The 24,825-nt window shown below is 33.1% G+C and overlaps 1 long non-coding RNA gene across 1 annotated transcript in view; it reads left to right on the plus strand.

The window, feature by feature from the left end:
* LOC127553342 (uncharacterized) overlaps positions 1-24,501 on the plus strand; it is a 59,280-nt gene extending 34,779 nt beyond the window's left edge. The window contains exons 2-3 of the long non-coding RNA XR_007951727.1: positions 16,407-16,547; positions 24,378-24,501. This is a non-coding gene — a long non-coding RNA (uncharacterized LOC127553342). The remainder of the gene's footprint in view (positions 1-16,406; positions 16,548-24,377) is intronic.
* Positions 24,502-24,825: the final 324 nt, after the last annotated feature.

Below are 24,825 nucleotides of genomic sequence, written 5' to 3' on the forward strand. Positions count from 1 at the left end.
AAGAAGCTGTTTAGAAAGTTAACACTTATTGGCTGAGCATCTGTTATATAGGAGAAAATTAACTTTAGCACTCAAATGTTCCTTAGGTAACTACACATTTTCCATAGTATAGCAAATCAAAATGAAGGTCAAAAAATTCTATATTTATGGAATAAGATTTGCAGAAGAGGAAACTATGGGCCAGAGAGGTTAATGGACTTGTCTTCGATCACCAAGGTTGTATAAGTAAAAGAACTGCAATTTGGAACCCTGTTTCTTTTTTCAAAAATCCACTCTGCTTTTTAAACTTTAAAGGTATAAAGCTTAAAGCAGACAAATTTCTTCACTGAATTAATTTATTTTTGTAATATACCATGGATGTTATTTTTCTCTTTTCATTTTTATTCATTTGCTAAATTATCAATGTTGACTAATTATTAATTATTGTCTGTAATTGATAAAAAAAAGATGTATATAAAACTCATTGCTGCTTTCTGTAGGTAGTTTTTGAAATTTCTATGAACACAAATATATAAATATATAAATCTATTAAAACAGATTTCTAAACTAATAATACAATTTGATAGTATAAATCATATAAAAGCAAAAACACACATATTGCTTCAAACTGGATATAAATTCCATTTATTATTGCTCTGTTATTACATAACCAACCCGCCTTTTCTTCTTTCTCTATATCTATACCATCTTCCACTTAAGTGGTCAAATCAATGTTTCTAACACAGGTCAACTTCCCTGTTCAGCAAATTCTAATAGTTCCCTATTAACTTCAGGATGAAATATAAAATCCTCTATTTGAATTTTACAGCCCATTACAATCCTGCTTCTTTCTACCTTTTCTGTCTTCTTGCCCTCTATTTCTCTCCATTTACTTTGTAAATCAGTGATATTGTCCTAGTTTGTTTCTTACATATGATGTCCTCATTCATTGCCTTTTCAGTGATTGCCATTCTAGGAATAGTTTCTCTCTTTGTTTCTCCCTTCTAGTTCTGCTGCCTTCTTTTACAACTCAACTCAATTTTCACACATTTTAAAATATTAAAAAAAATTTTCCCTTTGCATATAAACAATTTTTAATTTGTTTTTAAAATTTTGAATTCCTAATTCTTCCCCCTGCTTTTCTTTATCTATTGGAAAGACTTATGTGATGTTGTGTAAAACATTTCCATAAAAGTCACGTTGTAAAAGAAAACAGATCTTCTCCCTTCTACCCCCTCACCTCTCAAAAAAAACCCCTCAAAAAAAAAAGTTTTAAAAAAGCATGTTTCAATCTTATTCAGACAATCAGTTCTTTTTCTGGGTATGGATAGTATTTTTTTTTCATAAGTCCTTAAGTGAATTACATCATTGTATTGATGAGAATAGTATTCACTCAGAGCCGGTCATTGCTTTTTATTGATTATTACTATATATTTTGCTTGAATTCATAGAAGAATTTCCAGGTTTCTTTGATACCACTCTGCTCATCATTTCTTATAGAACAATAATATTTGTTCATAATCCCATACTTGGTTATGGTTCAACCGAATCCAATTGATAGCCATCCCCTCTATCCAATTCTTTACCCTGAGAAGCCAGCTTGTATAAATATTTATATATAGGTTCTTTTCCTTTTAAAAAATATCTTTTGGGATTTATACCTAGTAGTAGTATTTGTTAGATCAAAGGATATGCATAATATTATAACCCTTTAAGTATAGTTCATATCTTTTAATCACTTATCAATGAGGAATTTTTTTTAAAATAAGTTTGACTCAGTTCCTTATATATTTGAGAAATGAGGCCTTCATCAGAGAAACTTACTGCAAAAGTCTTTTCCCAGTTACCATTGCTAATTGCGTGCCTCCTCTATTTATTTTAATGTCTCTGTCCTTTCACCTTGACCTTTATCAAAAATGTTTTGCTTCTGACCACCCTTTCCCCCAGTATGCCCTCTCTTTTCTCACCTTTGCTGCTTCTTGTATCCCTTTCCTCTCCTACTTTCCTGCAGAGTAAGATAGATTTCTATATTCATATTGAGCATGTATTTTATTTTTTCTTTATGTTAGAATCCTTACAAAGTGATGTCAGTTGCCTAATTTAGCATGGTACTTAGCAAATCCTCTAGCTCACTAATATATTTAAATACTCATTGGAGTTCACACTTTTGGGAGATTCACAAGTCATTATTCAGTATGAGATTCACAAGTCAGAAACCCATAATCCACTCTCGGAGGAGGAGTCAACCTTTTACACTGAGCATAAAAGGAGTGAATCAGTCAGCGTCAGTTTCAGAAGAAACCCACTCTCAGAGGCGGAACTAGATCCATTCATCCCATCTCACACCACCGTGGTGGCAGGCTCTTCTCCTTCCTTCTCCACTGAAAGATAGGCCTCTGAGAAAGCTAACTGGGCCCAAGGAAAGAGATAAGACTTAGAAAGGAGAAAATAAATGTTTGGATTTTATCAGCTGGCTGCATTTGGAGTGATAATTACTCTGAATTGAAACTAAGACTGCTTCCAGAAAACCTCCCCAAGAAACCTGCTCTCACAGAGAACCATTATATTATACAAAAAAAGAAGAACACCACATTTTGTCACCCAACGTGGGGCTGATAGAACTCTGATCTCAATGGAAAAACCTCTGATCCTGAATCCAGTGGAAAAGTTTCCTCAACCCAGAAATTAGGCTGAGTACAACAAAGAAATTTTGTTAAAAGAGTTAAAGTAGAATTTCAGCTAAGATGGGACAGATGTTTAGAAAACAGCCTTCTGTTTCTGTTCAAGGAAAATGTTTAGAGAGCATTGTCAAGATTATGGAAAGCCAAGGGACTTCTAGAGAAACTCATCGATGTTTTCAGTGTGGAAAAGTTGGACATTTGAGAGCTCATTGTAAATACCGAGATAGAATGAGAAGACAGGGTGAGAGAAAACCCCAAACCCCATGTCCAAAATGCAACTGAGGCTTTCATTGGGCCTCTGAATGTAGATTGACTCAGGGAAATGAGAGATGGGGCCCAGCTTCAGGGCCCCAGGTGGAGCAGGATGGCAGCCGAGGTTACACTCAGAGAGTCTTTAGAAATTCAATAGTAAGACATGATCAATCAGCCAAAAGGCAATTGGATAGAAGAAAGAGATTACACAATCAATCAGCCAAAAGGCAATCAGAGGGGAAAAGGGGATTGCAATTAGGAAAAATAGAGTTGCGTGCAGTAGAGACTACTGAGATCCCCTGGAGAGGTGAAAATCACCTTGCCATGGTGATCCCTTGCCTCCAGGCACATAGGCTTGACCATTTCACCTCCTGAGAGTGCTTACAAAACAGTGGCCATCCACACACTGAGGTAGGAAACTGGAGAATGTGTAGCTAATATCCCAGTCACTAACACAGATAGACAACCTGTGATTTATCAATCAGGAGAAGTAGTAGCATCAGGCTTACTGTTACATACCCCTAATAGACAATCTGATGATAGTTGCCCAGATTCTGACTTCAAGCAGCAGAGAACAAGAATATTTTGGGCTGCAGCTGTAACAGATGACTGACCTCTGCTCACTATTTATGTGAATGGAATACCATTAAAAGGATTGGTAGACATAGGTGCAGATCATACTGTCATTAGAGGTTCCAGCTGGCCCAGTCACTGGCCAAAGATTAAGGCAGACACCTACATGTCTGGTGTAGGAGGATCAATAGCAGCAGAAGTTAGTGCTGCCCCTATGAATGGACGTTTGAAAATGAAACAGGAGTTTTTACTCCTTTTGTGGTTGAAAAAATCCCCATTAATCTGTGGGGAAGAGACATTTTACAGCAGATAGGATTACAATTAAGTATTTCAGCTTTTTAGGCAGGGCTGCTGTTGAAGGCCTGCCAGCACTCTCACCAGTTCCTATTCAGTGGAAAACTGATACACCAGGGTGGGTAGAACAATGGCCCTTAACAAGAGATAAAATTCAGGCCTTAGTAGATATAGTGCAAGAGCAACTTGACCAAGGACACTTACAACCTTCTCTAAGTCCTTGGAATTCCCCAGTATTTATTATAAAAAAGAAATCTGGAAAATGGAGGATGTTGACTGATTTAAGAAAGGTAAATGAACAGATGGAAACTATGGGAACTCTTCATCCTGGACTTCCATCTCCTACTCAGTTGCCTAGAGAATAGCCTCTTTGCATTATAGACATCAAGGATTGTTTCTGTTCTATCCCTCTAGATAAGGAGGATATGAAAAGATTTGCCTTTTCAGTGCCCAGTGTTAATTTAGCTGAGCCTTATAAAAGATATGAATGGACAGTTTTGCCACAGGGAATGAAAAATAGCCCTACTATGTGCCAAATGTATGTTGCTACTGCTCTTACTCCAGTAAGAAAAGCATTTCCAAAAATAATGTTGTTACATTATATGGATGATATTTTGGGGTGTGTACCTGAAGAACAAATGTTAGAAGCATGTCTACAAAAGACCATAGAAACACTAAGAAGCTACAAACTTCATATCACTACAGAAAAAAATCAAAGGTATTTTCAATATTTAGGATATGAAGTATATCCTAAGGCACTTACAGTACAAAAACTTTCTTTAAGAACAGAAAAGTTAAACACCTTAAATGATTTCCAAAAATTAATAGGATATATCCAATGGATGCATCCAGTGCTTAACTATCAATCAATTGCAACCTCTATATGACATTTTAAGGGGAGACACTGCTTTAAATTCATCATGCCAGCTTACAAAAGAAGCACAAGAGGCTTTGAGAGAATTGAACTGGCTTTATCCAATGTGGTTGAAAGAGTAACTAAAAAAAAACATTGGAACTATCAGTTTTTGCTACGAAAGAGGCACCCACAGCAGTCCTTCATCAAGGAGACAGTGTGATAGAGGGGATGAACCTCCCAGCACAGCCAGAACAAAGCCTTACTCCTTACGCCGTGCTTATGGCTAGAATTTTATTAAGGCTATTAAGCGAGTAGTACAATTATCTAGGATAAGACCTGACAAAATATACACATTTTATACTAATGCACAAATTAACGTATGCTGTGAGACCATCGCAGAGTAGCAAATTTTATTGGCCATGGCTCCAAATTTTGCACATGGGTCTCCATTAAAGATAACCAGAGTATTACATAATTGGCAATTGATTTTTGAAGAAAAGGTTTCTAAGTTTCCTCTTAAAGGACCAACTATCTTTACAGACGTATCCAAACAAAATATTTGTGCTGTATACTATCATGACTTAACTATAAAGAGAGTAGTTAGATTTAACCATAAAGAGAGTAGTTTGTACTCCTTTTCTGTCTCTCTTCAGGAGACAGAAAAGACAGCCAATTCTTGGGAGAATAAGTTCACTCCCTCCCTCTCCATTCCCCTTGTTCTCTGTCAGTGAAAAAGCTTTTTCTTGCCTCTTTCATAGGAAATAATTTATACCATTCCTTGTCTCCCTTTTTCTCTTAGTATGTTGCTCTCTCACCCCTAAATTTTACTTTTTTAAAGATATTATCCCTTCATAGTCAACACATATATTTTTTCTAACTACCATAAGTTCTTGTATGAGAAAGTTCTTATAAGTATCATCTTCTCATGTAGTAATGCAAACAGATAAACCTTGTTAAGTCCCTTATGATTTCTCTTTCCTGATTACTTCTTTAAACTTCTCCTGAGTCCTGTATTTGAAAATCAAAATTTCTATTTAGCTCTGATCTTTTCATCACAAATACTTAAAAATCCTCTTTTTTTCTTGAATGTCCACCTTTTGTCTTGAAAGATAATACTTAGTTTTGCTGGGTAAATGGTTCTTGGTTGTAATCTTAGCTCTTCTGCTCTCCAGAATATCATATTCCAAATCCTCTAGTCCTTAATGTAGAAGCGGCTAAATCTTATGTTATCTTGACTGTGGCTCCACCATACTTAAATTGTTTTTTTCTAGGTGTTTGCAATATTTTCTCTTTAAACTAGGAGTTCTGAAATTTGGCTATAATATTCCTGGGACTTTTTTGTCTTGGATTCTCTTTCAGGAAGTAATTGTAGAGATTCTTTAAATTTCTATTTTGCCCTCTGGTGTAAAGTATCAGGATAATTTTTCTTGATAATTTCTTGAAAGATGATGCCCAGGCTCTTTTTTGTTTATCATGACTAGAGATATTTCACATTTTGTTTTATTTTTTCATTCTTTGGGAATTTATTGTATCTTCATTTCTTATAAAGTTAGTAGCTTCTATTTGCTTAATTTTGGTTTTAAAGTATTATTTTCCTCAATGAGCTTTTGTACCTCCTTCCCCACTTGACTGATTTTGCTTTTTAAGGCATTTTTCTCCTCATTAGCTTTTTGCATCACTATAATTTTTCTACCCAAAGTTTCCTCTACCTCTCTTACTTGATTTTCAAAATTTCTTTTGAGCACTTCCATGTCCTAAGATCAATTATTATTATTATTTTTTTTTTAGAGTTTTTGGATATAGGAGTTTTGAATTTGTAATCTCCTGAGAGTGTATTTTGATCTTCCTTGTCACCATATTAAGTTTTTATAGTCAGAATCTTTTTCTTTTGTTCACTCATTTTCCCAGCTTACTACTTGGCTTTTAAATCTTTTTGTTAAATTAGGGTTTTGTTTTGAGAGTGGAGAGTTCAATATCTCTAGTGGCAGAGATTTTGTGCAGCTGTTTTTAGAAATATCTCTAGGGATTGGTACTGTGAACTAGCACTGCAATCCAGATCTAAATGTGAGCAAAACAACAGATTCCTGCCATACTGTCAGCAGAAAGGGCCCTGAAATTTCTCTCTACCTGTGTGCTAATATGTTCCATGGCCTGCTGACACTGCCTGGTAGCAGTCACTGTCATGGTCGCTGTTGCTGCCATAGTCACTTCTCCGACCATCACAATCCTGCTATTGCATCTATTCATTCAGTGGCTCCCAAAACTAGATCCTAAGTTGGAACTCCCCTAACATCCTCCAGCACCAAACTTTACTGCAGAGTTGTCCTTGGCACTTAAAGGTCTCATTTGGCAAACACTGCAAAGTTTCAGTGATCCCACCACCTATTCCTGGTTCGTGAGGCCTGGACATGTGTTGGTGTGCCCTGTGCTGAAACTTCTCTCCAGACCCACCCCAATGCAAAAAACCCCAGATGCTGATCTTTTCAAGTCATCTTCAACTGGAAAATTGTTCCACTTCATCTTTCTGCCATTCTAAAATTTGTTTAGAGTCATTATTTAAAAGAATTTGGAGGGATTTGGGGGAGAATTCAGGTGAAAATCTATCTTCATTTCACCATCTTCTTCCTACCTCAAATTCTTACACCTTTTGCAAAAGCTATTTCTACATCTCTTCTCTCCTCCTTCTCCCAAACCTCATGCCTTTTCTTTGAGATCACTCCTCCTTTATCATGAATATATTTTGTATATTCATAGTTGTTTATATATGTCTCCCCAAATATAATATAAGCTTTTTGAGGGCAGTTTATTGTTTTTGCCTTTCTTTGCATCCCTAGCACTTAAAACAGTGCCTGAAACACAATAAGTACTTAATAAATACTTTTTAGCTGACTTTATTTAATGACATCTTTAATGTTGTTCAGCAAACTAAGTTGTTAAAAGTCTGTTTTTTCTCTTCATGTTTCTCTTCTTAGCCATTTGAGTTACAATCAGTTTTGATTTCTCAGAAATAAGTTTGCTTTGATTAGCATAAGTATGTTATTACTATAAATATATAGACATCAATAATATGAGACATGTAAGGTCACTCAAAGCAATATCATTACCCAAAACAATTAACTTTTTCTAGTTAATTCTAAGCTCAGTTCATTGTCTATTTGCATTATCTTCCCTAGTTATATATGTGTATGTAAATAAATAGATAGATAGATGGATGGATCATTTTTTCTGGACTACATGTCTAATTCTGTAAAACAGACATTATCCATATGATATATTTTTCTAATGTTAAAAATTAAACCAAACTTGTTTGAACAATTATAAATCTCATTTAAGGCATTGCAATATTCTTGGAATTAATTAATACAATGCCATCTCCAAATAGAAACTTCTGGAGGACTGTATTTGGTAAAATAGCATTTTAATTCTCTCTCTCTCTCTCTCTCTCTCTCTCTCTGTGTGTGTGTGTGTTTGTGTGTTTGTGAAATGGACCCATTTGTAGGTCTGACGAACCTATGATATTTCAGAATAATGTTTCAAATTATATAGAATAAAAGATTACAAAGATTACAGAAATTACACTAAATATATTGAAACATGGTTATCAAAATATATTAAAAACCCAAATAAAACAAGTTCACAAACCCCTAGTAAATGACTTTGATGTACAAGGAGTCTATGTTATATACTCTGCCAAACTCTTATCTATAACAATGAACAGCATATATTTCCATGCTTTGTGACTTGTTTGACATAATTATAGAAGAAAGATATATATTTTGTTCAATCTATCAAATAATCTTTATGATCAGTTCATATGTGCCAGAAATATGGTGTTAGAGGGAATCTTTAAAACCCTTTTTTTTTCTCTACCAAATCAAATGCTTTTAATAGTTAACAAATAGAAATATACATTTATAGGAGTAGTAGCATGTTAGGATATCCTTGCTTTAATTTCTTTTAAAATATACATATTTTCTTGTCCATTTATGTCAGTTTTGTCTCCCTATCTAGACCAAAAAATATTTGTAGGCAAGATTTATAACTTACTTCTTTGTTATTCCACATCAATCATGACTTATTCTCCAGTGCCTAATACAGTATTGCTACTGAATGAAATAAGTCTAATGGACAGTGGGAAAGCCTGAATAAAGGAAGTATTTCAAAAGAATAAGAGAGTCAGAAATAGAATTCTGAGATCTCAACATGAATACCCCTACTCTAATCAATATGCTTTACTACACTTGAACGTATCAAAGTTTAGCTCTTACTCTAGGAGCTCCCTTGAAGCATTCAAGGAAACAGTTGTGGCCCAAAGGGAGGAATCAAACATCCTTTCCTTCAGTCGACAGACTTTCATTGTATTCCTGACAGAAGTGTAGCATACAAGTGAATAAGTGGATAGGCAGAAGATGTCCGGTAGAAAGACATTGTAGAACAGAGGCAAAAAACAAACCCAAAACAATGAGTAATGGAAATAGAACTGTGTATCATTGTGAAATGGGATGCTTATATATACACACCTCTGACATCAGGGAGATGCAGAAAACATCCTTTTCCTGTTTTATTCAAAGATAGTGGACTGCTAACAATAGTGTGCTGATGTAGAGAACATCTTAATGAAAACTAGCGCTAAGTTCCTTAGGGGAAGGAATTTTAACAATGTTATTTATTTTTGTATCCTCATTACCTAGCATAGTGATAGCCACATATAGACCCTTAATGCTTCTTGATTTGATTTTTTTTTTCCCAATTGATGGCAAATTAAAATTTGACAGGCTTCCGTAGTGAAATCTAGCAGTCCTTGCCACTATTTATAATTTTGGCTCTTTGCCTCATGGCCAACATTATCTGCTTATCTCCAAATAGCTGCATGGGATTGTCCACATTAATACCAACTACCACATATAACATTTTTAATTTGACAAAGCACTCTATTCAGATTATTTTATTTAAGTCTTAAAAGAACTTTATTTGCACATATGTTTTGCACATATTCTGCCTCATTCTATGTATTAGAAAAAATCAAGGCTTATTGGTCATGAAAATAGTATCAGATATAAGATTGGATCCCAGGTTTTCCTGACTTCAGATCTAGTACTTAATATTTATAGAACTTGCTTCTAGTAGTCCAAGATGTTATATCAAATAAGCACATTTTAAAAGGATTTTTAGACATGTGAATAGAAACATATATGCCTTGCTCAAAAAAAAAAAAAAAGAATCAATTTAGTTTCATTCCCTTATGAGACATATAGACCATGAAAACATTTGATGATTTCTTTTTTTAAACAACAAAAAACAAAATTGTTAACTGATTTTTTTCTCTCTCACTCCTGATCCCTTCTTCTCCTTCAGTACTTCCTTCCCTTTAGGGTGTTATTAGATTTTATTTGGTTACACACACACATAAGCACACACACATTATATATACAAACAAATATTCCTTTTGTTCTTCTTTCATTTAGTCAGCTATATCCCTTTTCCTCTCTTCCCCTTTTAATAGTTGTTGTTTTCAATTGTGAATGACTTTCAGTGTTGGAATTTTCTTGGAAATATTTGCCTTTTCCAACTCCAGTTTATTTTACAGATGAGAAACTGAAACAAACAGGGTTAAGTGATTTGTAGCTAGGAGGTGTCAGAGGCTGGATTTGAATTTCAATATTTCTAGCCTTTCTGATACTAGGTCTAGTACTTTATACCCTAGGACACCAAACTATCCAAGTCCTATTTATTAATGGGGTCTTTAAATTTCATTTTTTGCTCCCCTTTTGAAAACTTTTTTTTTTTTTTTACTTTTATCACTATCCATCTTCTCTTTCTGTTTACACTGACTCATAAACTCTATAATCATCTAATCTCTCTCTTTTCTCTGTATTTTTCATATAATTGGAACTTACAAGATATCCATTTTAGTCTCTAGCTTCTAGTCCTTTTTACTTTTCTCTCTGTCCTGTCATATAAAACATGAATTTTAAGGCTTACCTCCAGGATTCCCTATATTCATTGAGCTTCATTCTCAGAACATGGTCAATTATTGCCAAATATCAGAAAAGACCACCCCATGATAATGATAAGACTTTTGGTAGCTACTTGAGCTTGATAGAAGAAGCCTGAAGTATTATAAACAATTTGAAAGCCTCGACACTCTCTGAGATAAGCAGAGCACTGTTACAATTTTTTCTTTATAAGTGAAACTTGTGATTTTGATTAGACCTTTTATTATCCTAACTATAGCTAGGCCTTTATTTCAGTAACTCCTAGTTGAATTCCTTGTTCAATTCTTTGCACTGACAAATTCTACACTTAACTGTATCCAATCAAAAAGCCAAATTATGATATCAACCCCTTAGGTTATTTCTCTCCTATAAAAGAATCTACCTGTACTTCAATCCTTCTCCCCTCCCCACAACTTCTATTTGAACTTTAATTCCTTTGTAGGGTTAGCCCACCAGTCAAGATTTTAATCCCTTAATTCTTTGTTCATTAGGAACCACCTGCCTTAAGACAACAAGTTAACTTTGCTTATCTTACAGTGTCTTCCCCCTAGTTAATTGTGAGTTCAGTAGTGAATTTAGCTCCTTTCTTTCCCTTGATAATTACTAAAACTCCTTTTTGAAACATAGCCTGCTAGTCAATTGCATAATAATAAAATCTTTGTTTCTTTATTTGGAGGTCTAACCCTACAAAATTTTTTGGAGATACCTTCCTGGTCTGAGACCCCAATATATTTTTGGGATCCAAACCCCTTCTCCCCAACATTTGATGGACTGTATGGAGAAAGGCTGAAACACCAATATATTTCTGGAGGGTTCAGTGCTTTTCTACCCATATGGCCCAATATTTAGTAATCTGTACAGGCAGAGCCTGAACTCCCAACATATTTTAAGAACACTTCTGGTGCCCTGTACCCCATCATATGGTTGCCCTATAGAAGAAGAATTTTCTCTCTACCCTACCATTTGTTGGTCATGTATGGAGAAAGTAATCTCCATAATTCATCATTAGCACCTCCCTTTGGTCTCCCACCCCATAATTTTGTTGATTTTTTCCCCCTAGATTTGCCTGGAAATCTCCTCTTTGGGTCCAGGATCTCTTGTTTGTCATAATGCCCATTGCTCTTAGAAGTCACAACTTTTTTGAGATGAAGAGATGTCATTTAAATAAAATTATTTAGCAGCTTAACTTCATTTGTGCTATTAATTACATCAATAAATAAGCCAATAATTTGTCACATTAGACTTTTGGGTGTTTGCTTTTAGTGTTGGCTATCTCCATATTTTGTAAACTAAAATAGAATTTTTTAAAAAGCAATGAAGAAAGTATTTCTGCATTTCAAAATAAAAAAGTTGTTCAGTTGCATCTAACTCGTTTTGACCCCATTTGTGGCAAAGATACTTGAATGGTTTGCCATTTCCTTCTCTAGCTCATTTTACAGATGAGGAAATTTACAGAACAAGCAGACTTTTCACAGACTAATACACTCAAGCCTCATCCAGTGTAAATTCCTCATTTCTTTTCATCTTTCAGGGGCTCCTTTCAAAAAAATCCATCACAAAAAAAATCCCCCTATGCCCAAATAAAGTTTTTTTGTGTTAACCCTTTCAATCTTTCACCCCATTCTCCTCCCCTGCTCAGCTATGGATTGTTAAATGATTCAAACACAGAAGTTACCTTCCCCTCATTGCTAGTCCTTGAGTTGATCCAAACATATGTTATTAAATTTTCTCTATTTCTCTGCTCCTTTTTCTCATTCCCTTCCAGGTTGTAAAGTAGTTCCAAAAAAAAAAAACAAAAAAAAAACAAAAAAAAACCATTCACCTCTAGATATAGTGTTTCAGATTCTGCCCATAATACCCTTTTACATCTTTACAGTTTTTTTTTTTTTTCCAAAAGTCTATCTTCATTCTTCTCTCCTTATGTACATTTTGAAAGAAATTTCTTTCAATTGTTACACTGTTGCTATTGTCATTCCTCTGGCCTTTCTGTTATTTGAGGTGTTTTAAATTTAAATAATCTCTTCAGTTCTTTTTTTTTTTCTAAAAATATCTCTAACTCAACTTTATTATTAAGCATGTTCTTTAATACTGAACATACATCCTTTGTTCTATATAGTTAGGCTCAGATATGTGGGAAAAGTCACCCTGTGCTGCATCTCCAGTGTCAATGTTCTTTAGAACACATTATTACATATTACATTTTACATATTTAGAACACATTCCCCCTCCCCCCCTCCCCAATGGATGGGACTACTCTGGTTTTAATCAAATGTCCTTTCCTTTGTATTTGAAAGTCTTTCTCCCGATGGCTTGTAGAACTTATTTTGAATTATAGAATTTAACCACTAGAGGGAGGAAAAAAGTCTTAGACTCTCCAATCTTGTTTTTGTTTGTTTTATTTTGTTTTGTTTTGTCTTTTTTTGTTATTTTTGAAGGTGATATTTTTTTAATTGCAATTTCATTTTCTATGTTCAGAAGTTTCTGACAGTTATTTTCTATTATTGCTTTCATTTTGGTGTTAGGTTTTGGGTTTTTTGATTATTTGTTTTGTTCTATCATATTCTTCTGGGAGATTTATGGACCTAAATGACTCTGGAGAGGAAAGTGAGGTAGGCACAGCCTTCCCTCACTTAAATCCAATTCACTTGTATGTCATAGTATTATCTCCCTAATGTCATGATTCTCTTTGCGAACAAAGGACAAATAACAATGACCTGTAAGTTACCTTTATGTACTCAGTCTTCAAGATCCATATGTTTTACTTGCATAAAGAGCATATTTCCTTTTAATGTTTTTGTTTTTTGCTTTTCTTCTAGATTGTCTTTCACATCTGAATACTTGCATTCTTAATTTATTGTTCTCTTTTTTTCCCCCTAATATCCCCTAATTTTGTTATACAAAATTTAATGTACTTAAATTCTGATCTTATGATTTCCAATTTTCCTTTAACCTACTCAGGAATAGTGGTTGTGGTTCCCTGTTCTCAGATTCTCCTAGGTTCTCTGTCTTATTTCCCTTTTTCTGTCTCATTTTCCTTCATTTTTGAGTATTTATTCATAGATGCCTGAATTAATTTACTAGATTTAGAGGTCATATTTCTTTTCAACATTACCATTTTTCCTTTTTTTTTTTTGGTTCAAGGTCTGAGATTTCTTCTTCCTCTAATTTTTTTTTTTTTTTAGTCTCTCTCCCTCCCCTTTTATTTTATTTATTACTCACTTCTAAGTCTATTTCCTCTGCTTAAGTTTCTTGAGAGGTTGGATTTCAAAGCAAGCTAGCATTCTCTCACACCACGCAATTCATGGATTATCAGTCAAGGTCTCTGCCTCACCTGACTTTTGGTTGGCCAAATCTAGCCCCAGATGTATATTGTACTCTTTCCTCAGGCTTCTTGGAGTGCTGCACAGCTTCCCACATGCACAATGCCATGTCCTGGTGACCTGACCCATACTATCTATTCTTTAGTTAGTTAGGTTGATACCTGCAATTTACAGCCTGCTTTCTAAAAGTTGTTAATGCAGACCTACTAGCAATTAGCTGCTTTTCAATTACTACATTCAAAGTATTGTACCAGACACTGAATTTAAGTATATCAATCATAAAGATGTATGTACATATCCATAGTATTTATTCTGCCCAATTCTTATTTATTCTGTTCAAATTCCAGGAGATATAGAAAATAAGAAATAGCATACATCAGAATATTGTAGGCTGTTGGGATCCCCTCATGCTGTCAAATATACTTTAAACTACAGACCTATGTACTTAATTAATACATTTGGGAACAACTAGAAGAAAATTGTTATAAAATTATTTGGCAGAAACACATAGAAAAGAGAACTAGATAATATTGAACAATGGGAAAATATTTTTGTCAATTAATTTGATGGCTTCCATCTTAGTCTTAAATTTTTAAAGAGAAGCAATAGATTCAATTTTTGATTAAATGAGCTTACATTTCTGCCCCTGTAAATATGTTCATTGACAATGTGAGAAAATATGACAAAGACACAACTGTTTCTTAGCCAATGAAATGAAAACATTCCTCCCATTTGATTCTATAAAGAAACATTAGTCCTGGGGGAAGCTAGGTAGTGCAGTGGATGGAGAACCAACCCTGAAGTCAGGAGGACCTGAGTTCAAATGTGATCTCAAACACTTAACACTCCCTAGCTATGTGACCCTGGGCAAGTCACTTAACCCCAATTGCTTCAGGGAAAAAAAAAAAAATTAGTCCTGCCTTGGATTGCCAAATAAGGAAATTCTTTCTCAATGTTTAGTGATATTCCTGATTACTGGGAAGAAAATCAAACTTTAAACTATCAGTATAGCCAAATAAATGGACATTCTAGTATGAATTATTCAAGTTTTGACACCCATAGGCAATTTTTTATTTTTTATTTATTTTGGTGGTCAAAGAGAGAAGATTCTCCAGGTAAAAGAATCCTTTCAAGGTCATATTGTCTTCATATGCTACTTTCCTTTTTTTTCCCCACTTATGGAAATACATTGCTCATGCTAATTAGAATGAATTTATGACCATATAGAACCAATGTGGCATAGTAAATACAAAGCTGGTTTTAAAACCAGCAAAACCTGGGCTAAACCCAGGACACATACTGGTGAATAACCCTGGGCAAGTTTTTTAAAGACTTAGTACTCAATGCAATTCCCAAAGACTATTAAGCTACAGAAAAGGTGCTGACCTGAATTGGTGATAAAGAATATTTTTTATCTAGAATTTCCCAATAATAACAAAATTACAGCGTTGGTTCCTGTCATTATGAACAAAATTGTGCTCAAAAAGTTAGAATCCTCTAGTAGTAAATGATAATGATTTTTTAAAATTAAAGGCAGTTCATAATTCATTATGCAACTGAACTATAAATGAAATTTTTACATTTTGTTAATTACCAACATTGAAGAGAGCACATTAGGCTTTCAAAATAGAATAAACATATTTCAGTTAAATTACTAAGAAGTACTTGATTGAAATTCAGTGAAAGTAATGCACTTGACCTTCTGGAATACTCTATATATTCCTTGAGCTTTATTTTTCAAGTCCAATGTCTCCAAATAAAAATGCATTTTAATGCACATTGCTTAACCAATAAAGGTGAAAATAAAACAATTCGAATGTCACTTTAGAAAGTTAACATCTATAGAACATCTATTGATCATTAGTTAAGAAAATAACTCGAGACTGTTGAAATTGAATAGAATTTATTTATTCCATAAACCAAATAATGAACAGTTGAAAAAATTGATCTGTAGATTTTTTGTTATTATTGCTTTGACTGTCTATGCTTTTAATAACTCAATTTAAACACTGCAATACTAGGGAGAGATTGTAAGAATTTTGTCTGTTATTGTTCAATAGTTTATCTAATCGTGTTCAACTCTTTATGATCCCATTTGGGGTTTTCTTGGCAAAGATACTGAAGAATTTTGCCATTTCCTTCTCCAGCTCATTTTACATATAAGGAATTGAGGCAAAGTTGTTATTTACCTAATCAATATATGAGCCTGAATTTGAATTTAGGTCTTCCTGACTCTAGGCCTAGTAATCCATCCTATATTACATGTAACTGCTTGAATCTTGTCCATATCCTTCCCTGAATTTGCAGCAGTAAATGGAACAAATAAGTTGAGGTGGAGAGAGGACTGTCTTTAAATCTTGTGATATTTCATGAATACAAATTTAGCACATAGAGAACACACTATGTTCCTCCCATTCTTGTTTGGTTAATCTATAACTTTGTCCATGTCCTGCAGTAACATGGTATTATCAAAAGAATATTGATGTGACCCACAAAATGAAGAACTAGCCAGAGAATTAAAGAAAAGAAGAAACTGAGATAGAATACTAGTGTGCCCAACTCCACTAGTCCTGAATGTAATGGGATTTGTGTCCAGGTAAAGCCAATTCTGTCCTCCAGTTGCTACTCAGAGCATAAACTGAGGCAGGTAAAAAGTGAATTCCCCAGTCATAGAGGCTGAGATACTTGTTAGGTTCATCATTTAAAGCAACCATCATTACAAAGTCATGGATGGTGATTGATGATTTAAAAAAAAAAAAAAGATTGAAATCACCAAAGTTTCAGGAGGAACAAAAAATGAAAAACTTTCAATACAAGTAGATAAATTGCAAGTAAAATATTACATAACAAAGGCAAAATTTCTTTCAGGATATATAAAAACAAAACAAACAAAAACCAAACAACCTATATATCTCCAAGTAAACATAACAGGAAAACTAAAAATTAATCAATATCTCAGGAAACAGAGGATACTATTAATGCACAAAAGTACATGAACCATACCAAGATGTTCGCAAAAGTTCAAGTGAAATAACAAACTTAATAGCAGAATTTATGACCCGAATAACAAAAATAATAGATATTTTACTTTGCTGTTTGTCATTTCTAACTCTTTCATTCTGTCTCTAACTATACAGCTACCATAATGAGGAATATATTGTACATAATAACAGTAAGAATGTGCAATGATCAACTGTGAAAGACTTAGTTCTTCTTAGTGGTTCAGTGATACAAGGCAATCCCAATAGATTTTTTACAGAAAATACCATCTGCATCCATAAAAAGAACAATGGAGACTGCATGTAAATCAACATAAGCTAGGTTCACCCCTTTTTTCTGCTTTTTGTTTGTTTAATTTCTCCCATATTTTTTCCCTTTTGCTCTGATTTTTCTCTCCCACCATGATTCATAAAGCAATGAATATTAAAAATAAATAAAGGAACTATAACTATTTTAGACTTAGTTTCATGGCAATAGTTTTATATATGATCTCACTTTTTTAATATTCTTTTCTCTCTTTCTTCACACTAACTGTCAAACTGATTTTTCTAAAGTATAACTTAGATTGAATCATTCCTTTACATAATAAATTCCAGTCAGTCAGTTAAGCCATTTTTATTATTCTTATTTCCTTATTCCCCCAGGATAATACATACATTTCTCTGTTTCATATTTAAAGATCTTCATAAATTGTTCTCAACCCAATTTTTTTTTTTCTTTTGACGCTTTTTCTATGAGGCCCAAAGTCACATAATTAGTAAGTGTCTAAAGCTGAATTTGAATTTAGGTCCTCCTGACTCCAGTCCCTTTGTTCTATCCACTGCTCTACCCCTTACTTTCTGGTTTTATTACATATTATTCTCTTTCATGCCCACTGTGGTCCAGTCAAACTAGATATCTTCATACACAGTATTCTCATTTCCCATGTCTATGCTCTTGCACTGGCTTTCCCTTGTTCCTGAAAGGTATCCCTGCTTATTACTCATTCACAATATTTGAATTTCCTTGAAGACTCTGTACATTAGATCTTTCTGGATTCCTCAACTATTAGTACCAGCCTCCCAAAATTACCTTTAGGCCATTATTAATTATGTGTGTTTGTATATGTGAATATTTTTTTCCCGTTAGTCTCCTTGAGGGTTTGGATTGTTTTTACTTTAACCTTTATAATCCTTATCCTCAGTGCAATGCTTCATACATAGTATGTACTTTTAAGAAATGACTAAAAAAAAAAAAAACAACTCATTTGATTTAAATATTTGCTTCCAAAGAGTAAAATATTTTCTTCCAACATAATCGATATTTATATAATATTTTAGACTTGCAAATCACTTTAATTTCCTTACTTCAATTGAGTCTCATAGAAAACTTGGGAAGTCAGTATTACAGATTTTTTTAGAATTATTATAATCTCTAGTTAAAGATGAAGAGTAGAGGATTTTAGAGAAATAAAGTCACAGCGGGGGTTATAGAAGAATAAATAAAGCAAAGGTTTCTTTCTTTTTATTTATTTTAAGGTTAAGTGATTTGCCATTAATTATATCCATTTTAACCCATATTTTATTTTTGCCCATGTTTTCTTGATTCAAATTAACATCTTCAAACTATGTCCTGATACTGCCTTCAAAAAAGTGCCTCTCTACTAAAGAGAAATAAATTTTCCTAAAAGAAAATTTATCTTTAAAAATGATATCTACTCACTTCATTTGGTGAAATGGTAATGTATAAATTGTATCATTTCTCTAGAATATTTAGGAGTCTATTAAAGTCCACTAAATTTAAATATGGATTTTATTTAGTTGTCAATGGTATACCATTTTGCTTGTTTTAAAATTGCTTTCCATATAAATTAATTTCCATATATGTAAAATATTAAATTATCATAATCACATAATAAAATAACCAAACCACACATCATATAATCTAAATTATATAACATGTAATATTATATTTGGAGAGAGATTTTTAACCAAGAAAGATATACACATGTGCATACAACACATTAAACAAAGAAATTTGTAAACATGTCCTTTTCCATTTCTATGTTGATGGTGATAAAGTTAAAGCAAGCATTTTATAAGGCATAATGGGACTAATAAATGAGGTCTGAAAAAATGTCCAAGTTAAAGATAAACTCTTTACAGTTGGTAAAGGCCCCACAGATACTCCTGTATTAGGATTACATTGTACTGGTTGCATCAGGTCCCAGAATAATATGGGATCTCCTGGGCAACTCTATAACCACTCAGTAGAGTTGGACTTAATGATATATATGTAAAAAAAATAGATGGAAAATGTTTATTTGCCAATTAAGAAGCATATGTACAGTTAGGAAACATAACTTATGGAGCTCATTTATTATATATTCATGTACATATAAATACATACAAACAGCCATGTCCAATGATGAGGAATAACATATGGAACATATGGTTACCAAAGACATTTGCCAATTTGTGAATACAACATATTTATATCTTTGCTGTATGTGTGCAACATGCATGCACAAATAAAATCATAGCTGTCTATAGCATTACAATTTCATGTATTCATATGCACAAACATTAGAAACTTATGTTTCCCTTCACACATTATTCTCCAGAATTTTCTTCATTAGCTGCCTTTCTGTCATAAGCTAGACTCTTATCCTTCCTTCATAGAAAAGGTATATCGATCTACTTATTTATGGTTGTACTCACCATCCTTGTAAAAAATAATTTGCAATCTTCTGTGGCTACCATTCCCTTATCTATATTTTATTCCGTTATTAGAATGTAAGGTTCTTGAGTGCAAGAGTTTTATAAATGTTTATAATTGTACTCCCAATGGATGCCACATAATACATGATAAATATAATATTTTATTAATTATTCAATTAATTAGTAAATTGATGTATACCTCATTAAAAAAAAAACCTTTAAATAGAAAATTAGTTAAAGTCAGAATTAAATAAGAAAAAGAGAACTGGCTTAATTATCTACAGAATATTGCAGAATAAAAACAAACCCATCTCTTATTTTAGCAATAATATTCTGCTACAGTTATATTACCATGAGTCAAAAAAAATCATCATCACCAAAGAAAGAAATTATTTATAACTTACAGAATCATTCAGGTTGTCTGAGAGAAATGGACCAAATAAAGAACTGCAAAGATAAATGAATGAAGGAAACTTATCAAAAAATGTATGAATGAAAAAGAAAGTAGTATGGTTAAATGATGAGATGGAGGAATAATTCTTGAAAAGTGGTGTGTTCTAAGTCCATGATAGGAAAAAAAAAAAATCAAGGAAGGGCTCTAGTATATTTAATTGACTCTTGTGATAAACTTATTAGAAAGAATGGATAAGTATCTTAAAGGATATGTCACCAAGAATTGACTGTGATCTGTATTATTGGAGAAAACAACCATATTGATGAAGTCACATATCAATTTGAGCATTATGATTATTCTGAGAAGGATTTATTTTTAATTCAATAGTATTTTATTTTTCCATGTATATGTAAAGATAATTTTCAACATTCATCTTTGTAAGATTTTGAGTTCCAAAATTTCGTTCTTTCCTTCTTTATCTTCCTTATGCCAAGATAGTAATAATCTGATATAGATTATACATGTCCAATCATTTAAAACATATTTCCATATTGATCACTTTGTGAAAGAAAAATTAGAACAAAAGAAAAAAACACAAGAAAGAAAAAGTGAAGAGGAACAGCAATAAAAAAGGTGAAAATAGTATTCTTTGATGTGCATTCAATCTGCATAGTGCTTTCTCTGGATACAGGTGGCATTTTCCACCCCATATTTATTGGGATTGTTTTGGATCAATGTATTGCTGAGAAGAGCCAAGTCTATTATAGGTGTAAGGATTTACTTTATTTATTTATTTATTTATTTCTGGGGCAATTGGGGTTAAGTGACTTGATTAGGGTCACACAACAAGAAGAGTCCTAAAAACTAGGAAGTATCAAGTGAATGAGACCATATTTGAACTCAGGTCCTCCTGACTTGAGGGCTGGGGCTCTATCCATTCCACTACCTAGCTGCCTCTATTTTTTAAGCTACCTAAGAAAAAAGACGAATTTTGGAAAATATTGGACTATTATAACAAAAATAAAACTTTTTTTTTAAAGATCACTGAAAAAATATAAATACCTATCAACTAATTACTTGCTTTTTCATTTCTTCAAAAATTTTATTAGATATTTTATCAATATTCCAAGTATATATTTGATAAAGGTATCCAGAAAAAAAGCAAACCAGATATGCTTTCAAAAATCACAATTGATTTAAAAGCCTAATATTAAGGTTTTTCTGTCATCAAAGAGATTCTAATGAAAGTGCTAAAATATTAATAACAGAGAAAATTTCATTAGACAAGCTCTTATTATTCATATTAAACAAAATATAAAAAGAAGATATATGCTTACCAAACATATCTGTCAACATTATGGAAGATATTTAGAACAGAAAGCAGGTAGAAAAGGGATTTCTTATTTATAGTAAGATCCTTAGGTGATCTGATTTGTTGATGACATTGTACTTATTGAATCAAGTTCTGCCTTCTTTATCCTTAGTGAGATTTTGATCTATATATCTGAACAACAACAACAAAATTACGGATAAAAGAATAGCTAAATTTATTTATATTGTAAAGGTTAACTTATAGGCAATTTGCTTCTCCACTGATATCTGTATAATATCAAGAGAGAAAAAAAAAGAAAAGCCCAATAACTGACCAAAATGAGAAAGCATGATCATTTTGTAACCTTGAATACAGGCAGAAGCACCCAAATAGATGAAATCAAAGACCCATCAAAACATTAAAGGGAGGCATATTAATGCAAATGCCAATATAAAATAAAAAATGTAACAATTCAAACAGATAGAAAAAATAGCTAATAATTAAGGTTATGTTTCAAACTGGCCTACTAATAATCTATGTTCACTCAGATATGTCACTTAACCTATTTGAATCTCACTTTGCTCATCTTCAAATTACTGACATTTGTATCATATAGAAGGCATTGGATTTGGTGTCATAGGACCTGGGTTCAAAACTTTTCTAGATTACTTTCTGATGATTTTGGAGAAATCATTTAATATATCAATTTGCTCTTTATAAAGGGGAATTGGGTGGTAGATTGGAATGTCTTTAAGATCCCATTTGGTTCTAAGTTGCTAATCTTGTGTTTCTCAAGAGGCCAAAGAGCTCTATGATTAGATTGTAAATAATAGCCATAAATCAAAAGATTAAAGAATGTCTCAAGTATATGCTCATTTCAAATAAGAATAATTTATAAGGTTGAATAGCTGTTGTAATGCCTCTGAGGAATGACTGGTTTTTATTTATTTATTTGTTTGTTTGGAATGTGGCTGCAGAGAGAAGGATCTGAAGAAATAATCTTATTGGGATGGTGAACTCCCTCTACAGAAGATGTTGGCAGTTCATTTACAAAGTATAGTCCTAGAGAATTACCTGGAGACACTGAGTTTAAGTGGCTTCCCCAATGTCACACTGCCAGTATATTTCAGAGACAGTAGAATCTTGACACTGAAGCCATGTCTCTATTGACTATCCTATACTTCCTCTCAGCTCCTCACATATTTTTAAGAAAATAAACTGATTGTCTAATACAAGAGAATTTCAAAAGGAACTAAGACATTATCTTGTAAGCAATTATAAGATATGTTCTTCCTAGCTGATAAAAACAAAACCTATAACTGTATTCGGAACCATTAATATAAAGTTAATTACAAATACACTAATAAATAGTCACCTTTTAAAAAGGATCCCCTTGGAAATGTATCCATTTGAAAGGTATAGTAACTTGGGCAGTAATTAAGAATGAAAGGCAAATGATATGCTGGATCAAAGATAGTGTCATTTCTCTGTCAAATAAAAGTGGTAAAGATTACTGTTTCCTTCTAATGGAAGTATAAAATATTTGATGATCCTCTCTGATACAAAACAAAATGACAATCTTTATTGATTACCATCTATACCAACAGAGATGATACCATAAAAGGAAAATAGAATAAAATCCCCCCAAATTTCATTGACTGAAGAATTGTGTGACAACTAGATCAATACAACTAATCAATTGGAAAGTAAATGCCAGTTGGTGCAGAGTGACAGTAGGGCAATTTCCTCAGGGTCAACTGCTCTGTGCTTTGGAGAAGAGACATCCTTCTCTTTGAAACAGTTAAATATCTTTCAGTGTCTGTTTTGTGATTCTCTTGTTAATGTTAGACACAGTGTGTGGGCCATGTCTCCTGGTTCATCTAGCTCATGATCTAACTACACCTATATGTCAAAAGTAAATATCCCTGGAGGGGAAAGGATGGAAAGTAATGTAGAGACTCAGAATCTAGAAATAATCATGAAGCATATAAAACATAAGAAATCTAGAGGGAATTCAGGTAGAGTTATTTTTTTTTTTTTAATTTTTGCCTCAGATGTCCCAGAGTTTATTAAAACTCCACTTTCAAGGCTATCATAATCTGGCACTTTTTTTTCTTTTTAGTCAGAAAAAATACACTTTAGTAATATATACTTATATTTTCATACATATTCATATATTCTGTAGTTGAATGACACTAGTTTCCTTGCTGTTTTCTACATGTTACACTCCAGGCATTTTTGGTGCTATATTTAATGCCCTGAATGCTCTTCCTTCTTTTTACCTTTTCACTTCAAATGCTAGCAAAAATCTTACCTTTTGCAAAAAAGGCTTTCCTAATCCCTATTAATGATAATGCTTTTTTTTTCAGTTGATTATCTCCATATCATCTTGTATATACATCATTCATAGCCTGTGGTTGCCTGTTGTCTGCACCCCACTCCCCTTCCCCATTATGCTTTGAGAGTAGAGATGTTTTTTGCCCTTTCTTGGAAAGCCATTGCTAAACATTGTGTCAAGCACCTAATAGGTACTTAATAAATGCTTACTGACTCATTTTGAAGATTAACAGTTTTAACTGTAGTGAGATAACCCTGTATCTTTAAGTGCCCTCCTCCCCATATAAGCATGAAAACAATTTTAAACAAATCCCTTTATCTCTAGTCTTGATGACCATCTGAAATTTTAAACATTTATTTTATTATAACCGACTGAAACAGCCAGATAGTTGAAACTTCAGCCAAGAAACTGAATAATTGGTCCATAGACACCAATAATGTGCAGAAAGCCTTGAAATATTTAATATCATTTCCAAGTTGGATGTGTTTTGTCATGTGATAATTTCCCCACAGACCTTGAATAGGTTTCCAACTTATTAGTACTTATCGCTGTTGACTTTTTTCTTGCTGACATTTCTTCTATCTGATATTTTCTCATTAAAAAAGAATAGCACTTTGAGAAATCATTGTTTCCTTGGATTCTAATACAACTGAAAAGGGTATATTATCATTCTTTTTTTCCAGGAGGATGACCTGTTAAATAGTTAAGGCTATATAGAGAGGAGTCTAATCGAAATCCACAGTGCCCACATGAAATAATGTGCCAGAGGCCTAAAGCATTGAAAACAAATGAGGTGAGACTGACAGATTGGCCCAATAGTCAATGAAATAAAAGTGTTTATAAACATTTTTAGTGCCAATGAATCCTCCCTTACTTTACCTCCCTAAACTCAGCAGTTTTTTTTTTTTAATAGGCTTACAAAAAATGACAAAACCTCCCACAAAAATCCAAACGTTTCTAGGGATTTTCAACCATGTGAATTAAGCCACTCAATTCACAATGAAGGGAAATGTCTCTCCATTGAATGTAGTCTCCCTCCCGAACTCCCAAAAGAGCTACTCACATTAATCTTGTGAAAATCAACTAAGATTTTTTAAAAATGCCAAAACCTAATCTATCTCTCCATCCCGA

This window comes from Antechinus flavipes, chromosome 3 (genome assembly GCF_016432865.1).
Source record: "Antechinus flavipes isolate AdamAnt ecotype Samford, QLD, Australia chromosome 3, AdamAnt_v2, whole genome shotgun sequence".
NCBI lineage: Eukaryota > Metazoa > Chordata > Mammalia > Dasyuromorphia > Dasyuridae > Antechinus > Antechinus flavipes.